Source organism: Alosa pseudoharengus, unplaced genomic scaffold (assembly GCF_046254945.1).
Source record: "Alosa pseudoharengus isolate Yale_2024_CS ecotype anadromous, Long Island Sound unplaced genomic scaffold, YU_APseudo_1.1 YU_APseudo_1.1_scf_17, whole genome shotgun sequence".
NCBI classification, from domain to species: domain Eukaryota; kingdom Metazoa; phylum Chordata; class Actinopteri; order Clupeiformes; family Clupeidae; genus Alosa; species Alosa pseudoharengus.
In genome coordinates, this window is record NW_027468640.1 from 34,654,121 (window position 1) to 34,660,302 (window position 6,182).

The following is a 6,182-nucleotide window of genomic DNA, read 5'->3' on the forward strand; positions in this document are numbered from 1 at the left end:
AATCAGTTATGTTTTGATGTGACACTAGTTGAAACTGTTGATCGCGGATGTCTGCTGAGTTCTATCTTGTCGCCATGGCTACTCCAGCCTATTCTGCTTGGCCCCCTCATTGCTGCTTGCAGCTATATTTATTCCTCTGCCATTGAAGTCAATGGCAGCCCATAGAACCGTCTGGTGAAAAGTTGTGAAATTTGGCACACCAATTTGGGACAGTCCCATGATTCATTTCACCAAGTTTCATGTTGGCATCTCAAGCACTCTAGCGCCACCAACAGGCCAAAGTTGGACATGCATTCACGCATGTAACTTTGACCCGTTGGCCCGATTTTGGAAAATGAGGTATCGTTGGAATCCTTGGACCAGGCCGAGTTCAACGCACCCTATGACGTCATTTTCCATGATGGATTTTCCGCCATATTGGATTTTAGTGAAAGTGAAACTAAAACTTCACAGGTCACAAATTTTGTCCGATCGACACCAAACTTGACATACATGATCTTCAGACAAAGCCTCACAAAAGTTGTGGTGTTTTGTCTTCGGAACTTAAACCGTTCACCCGTAATAACCAATCGAAATTTGCGGCGAAGCCGCCAAACAGGAAGTGAGATCATATCTCAGCAACCCATTCATCTATCATAACCAAACTTAGTACATGGACTCAGGACCGAATCAGGGGGACGCTCAAGAAATCTGGTGACCTTTGACCTCTAGGGGGCGCTGTAATTAAGAAACATGCCTTTTGGCCTGTAGCTGCTGTTGTGCTTAGAATTAAAACGCACTAGTGGTGTCTGATAATACTGTTGGAGGTCCTTAGGCCGACACAAGCCAACTTGTGATCATCATCGTAATTTATTCGGCCGCCATATTGGATTTAATCAAAAACATCAAAAAGTTTTCGCAGGTCACAAATTTCAGCGGATCCTCACCAAAATTGGCAGAGACCATCTTCAGACCATGCCTTATCAGTGCCTTGCTTTTTGGAACAATTGACAGCAGCATTCGGCTGTAACAGCCAATCGAAATTTGCGGCGAAGCCGCCAAACAGGAAGTGAGCTCATATCTCAGCAACCCTTTCATGTATCATAACCAATCTTACTACATATATTCATGACCCCATTAGGAGGACGCTCACAAACTTTGGTGACCTTTGACCTGTAGGGAGTGCTGCAATTAGCAATATTGCATTTTGATCTGTAGTTGCTTGTGTTTTATCGATCTTTTATTTTTTGATGTGAAACTGGTGACAACATGTTCCATCCAGTTCATTCTAATGCGTGCATGCGTGCAAGAGCGGGGCGGGGCAGAACGGGGTGGGACGGGCAGGGGTGATTAGGTGGGGGGGGCTGGCTGGCGGAGGCGGTGGCAATACTCATCAGCCCTGTTTCAGCCCTACGAAATCAGCTATGTTTTGATGTGACACTTGTTGAGAGTGTTGATCGCGGGTGTCTGCTGAGTTCTATCTTGTCGCCGTGGCTACTCCGGCCTATTCTGCTTGGCCCCCTCATTGCTGCTTGCAGCTATATTTGTATTTCATTTTGCATTCTAGTTGTAAAGGTTGCCAAAATCACCTTTTTACATGGTTGTTTGTATGAAATGTATTAGTATTTTCTCTCTGTTTAATATGCCATGTATGTACATTTGATGTCAGCTGACTGTTGGACGTGCGTTTTGGGTAGGAGTGACTTTTATTGCACTTTGTTTAAATGGAGGCGCGAGGAGAGCGCTCGCCCCGGAGAGTTACCTGAAGCCGGCTGTATGGAGTAACGCACGTTAGAGGCCTTTCATGCTGAACATACCGTGATTCTTCCTCTGTATCTGCGATCGCTGTGGATTATCATTCTTTTCCGAAATCATTGGATTACAGCAAGCAAAGGATCCTTTTTCCTAACGTGCGTGTTTTGGTGAGATTGCGTTTCGCAACCGTATGGCGAACGACTTCTCAACAGACTGTAAGCGCAATAACTTTTTCCTATTCCGGGGATCACGTTTGTGTTTTGGACTGTTTGAATCATCTGCTTGATGTCGGGACTATTGGGCACTGAACTTTGGGGGGTATTTGTTGGTGCATTATGAAACTTTGTTGTTAATTATGTGTCGGGCCTTCAGTTGCGCGCCGAGTGGCCGCGAGTTCGTGCATTACAATACAAAGTGAATCAATCTCATATGTTGGGTTTCTTTCTGTAATATACACTCTTTTTAAGAGGAAGGCAAGGCCTTTTGGCAGTTTAAGTTAAGTTAAACGGCCTTCATCTACATTGAACCAGCACGATTTCCTGCTTATTGGATCCGCCCGTAACCTTATTTATGGTAGTGGCAATCAGTTCTTTTGAATGGTACTAATGGTATGTCGGACTTATGATATCTCTCCTCAATGGGTCATTTTCGGACTAATGGGATGTCGGACTAATGGGATGTCGGACCAACGGTCCGTCCCCACTCCTCTCCTAGTTACTCTCCATTGGCTCCCTAGAGTAGCCAGAATTAACTTTAAATCTCTCACTTTGGCCTATAGGACAGTGACTGGATCTGCTCCTTGTTATTTTAATTCAGTGATCAAGACCAGTCTTAAACGTGTGGTGAATTTTCATGAAGATCCCATGTGTTGTCAGGCAGAAGTCGAAGGATGGTGTTGTGCACATGCGCAGACACGACACAGGCCTACTGCAGATTATTTAATAATATTTGTGACAGCTTGGTGAGCTCATCCACCAATATAATTTATTGAGTGTATACTGATTGGCTACAAGGGGGTCTGCCATTTACATAGGGGCAGACGCCCGGCCAGGGTTGGCCATATGAAAAAAGGAGGTGTTTTGATAACTTACAAAAACTTTCCCCAAGAGGAAAATCCTCAGAACGTGCGCACCTTCTCCCCAAGGCCTGGGTCGTGGAGTCTCCATCATTCGCAACTCCTGCCTGGCGACACTTAGTCTCTGTGCATTTTTTCAGAGCTGTACCCAGGAGGACTTGTGAATAAAAGGCCACAAGCGGCCACTTCTCATCTCAGACAGTTCTCCGCTGGTTTTTGTTCAGAGTGCTAAGTTAGAGTTAATGATTTGAGTTAGTGATTGAGTTAGTGATTTTTTTCCACGACAAACGCTAGGTCAAATTCAAGACTCTTTTCCTCAGTGGTTCAATGTTGGTGGAATGAGTTGCCCAGTGCTCTTCGTTCTTGTGATAGTTTTTGATCTTTTAAGCACTTTTAAGCGTTATGGTTTGTATGCAGTAGTACTGTTTTATTTTCATTAGGCTGTTGATTAATTTGACATTGTGTATTATTGATATTCTCCTTGATGTAGTTGAAGGAGAAATTTTGGATTACTAACATTTTTTTATATTCTGTATATGCTTTCTATACATTCAATACTGTGCATCAACTTTGCTTTCTGTCATTTGCTCTCTCCATGTCATGATTTTCTAATAAAGGTCATGCGACCCCCTTTGTCACGAGTTAAGGGTATTCTGCCTGAGGCAGTAATATTAGGAATATCCCGACAGGAACTAGACTATGGCAAGAGAATGCTGAAGGATGTATATGTATTGTATTGACCAACTATCTACTTACTTGGAGTAGCCACATGACTTGCGTATGGCGCATGGATCACATGCTATGTCCAAGAAGTGTATATGTATTGTTGTATTTCTGCATGTATGAGGATTTTTGGAAAAGACCATTGTACTCATGTGATTTGTATTACCAATGTAATTAACATGTATAAGATGGGGCTTCGCCCTAGAGAACTTTGAGTAGTGTTACTGGAACATGATGTTGCTAGTGACCTGCTCCCGGTATCATGAATAAACCTGCAGTGGTTCCTCACACCTGAGTGTTGCCTGGATATTTTTGACCACATAGTCTTACCATGTTATTATATTATTGATTGAATGGGCATTATTACTTATTATTGCTTTCCCCCCCTCATTTTCATTGTTTATTTCATTAGGCTTTTGATTGATCCCTGTTTTAAGTATTATATTGTTTTGTATTTGTATGTCGCTTTGGACAAAAGCGTAACCATAACCATCATCATCATAATGTGGTATTTTCTTGTGCACTTAAAACAAAGAATAAAAATAAGTTTCTTTAAATGTAGTACCACTTTAGCACATCACACACTGAACAGCAAAGTAGCTTCCTGATTGTGTAAAATGTTTACAGAGTATCCTGATGTAGTAGGTCCATGTTCTCATATTTTTACAGCTGACATGAAGGCTGCAATATTACATTTTTGATTTATAATGGAGCACCCTCTCTGGTGAAAGACTAGCAAGCCTGTGGTAGAGGCATACGATTACAGACATATTGAGAGAGCCTATCAATGAGTTGTCACAGTTTCAATTGTCACAATTTAGACATATTATTTGGGGTACGTCTACGGGAGGATTTACACATCACTGGCAAGACCTGATCAAATCATACCAATGCAAAATGCTTCTCCAGCAGTGCAATCGTAACAACGATACTTTAACTCAGCATTTTCAGATACCGCTGTTCTGAGCATTCTAAGCAAATTGGCCATTTGTAACTTTGAATCCCTCCTCACGTTAAGCTATGGTCTAATATGTGTTCACTAAAAAACAAATAACGTCATTTGTCGGGCTAATTAATAAATGGTCAAACCGAGGTTGTCGACATAGCAGGCTAGGTGACGTTTGTTGCCATTCGTGCAAAACTAAGCAAGAGTTAACGTTAATGAAACTTAACATCGCCTTCTCCCAGTGACTTAAGTGTATTCAAATGAAGTAGCAACGATGATGGCGGCAATCACTGGTTACGTTAAACCATTTGAAACAAGTAGGACTGGAAATGATGGCGAGTATTGCTAACGTAACTTTGGATCAATATAGCAGATCCCTTTTACTTTACCTATCAACTGGCTAATGCTAGCATGATTTAGCATGCTATGAGCTAATATACTTAGCATTTACGAAAGAACAACACATATCTTTTTTTCACAAAGAATCTGTCACAACTAACAACGATGTCTCTTACAAACAACTACACAATGTATGACTATCAATATGTATTTAGTCAGACTCTGATAAGATAGCCTAATGATAATAACAGCAACACTTATTTAGGTTAGATTACGTGTCGATATCAGGTGTCGTTAAAATAAGGTATCGACAAAGCGTTGTGTCTGCTGCCAGCCAGCTGTCAATCATAGGTGTAAACACGCCCTTTTTAGATTTGTTAACATAAAAAAAAATAATTTCAGCGAGAAAAGTTGTGTGTATTGATAGCCTGGCGGGCCATCCTATATCATTGAAATGTATAGTCTGGAATCGACCCATTCACCTCGCTTAATCCAATGGGCGGGCAGAGAATTGTCTTTCAAACTGCCTAGGCATGCAATAGGCCAGCGCTACGACCATATCCATATCCGGTCGGCAAAACGGCAAATACATCCTTCTTCGAAAGGAATGACTTAAGTGCATTGTGTTGCTCAACTTTCAAAGAAAAGCACAAGTCCAACTCTTCCAAAGTTGACGCCAACGCCGATTCAAACAACCGATCTTCGTTAGCCATAGCCACCTTCCTTGTTGTTCACCGTTGCAGGACTGTCGTCATCCTGTTAAGCCCGCCTTAAGACTCTCTAACAAAATAGAGCACTGTGACTAGATGACGTCCACAGCGTTATCCAATAGAGATCCCTATGGTTTGCTACTAGACGTACAGGCTGAGCAAATTAATTTGCCGCCGCTAGGGTGCGTCTAGATTTCTAGGCTAGTGTATTGAAGCATCTTGAAAAAAAATTTTTCGAATTCGAACGGCACACTGTCCAGTTCTATATATACAGTCTATGGTTTCAACAGTAAAAAAGTATATAAAATAGAACATGTATAATTACAACAAAACAGGAAATTAGTTTACGTCTTAGTGCTTGTGTTTGTTTTACAGATCACCAAGAAGCTGGCTGGCGGGATCGGGGACAGTGCTGCATGTGTAGCCGAGGTGTCAATACTGTTTTTTTCTGGGGAGGCACTGTTGCCACAAACACACTGGAGTCGGAGGGTAGCCTTTAGAAAATATAAATATTTTTTTTTATATATTGAGACAACAGTCAACTCTTATTTAAAAATACTCATCTATTCGTGATAAAATCCACAATCCAAGGTATGGCAATGACGGGATGAGCGGCAATTGTGGCACTGCACAGTTCAAGTGGATGGAGCAGGAG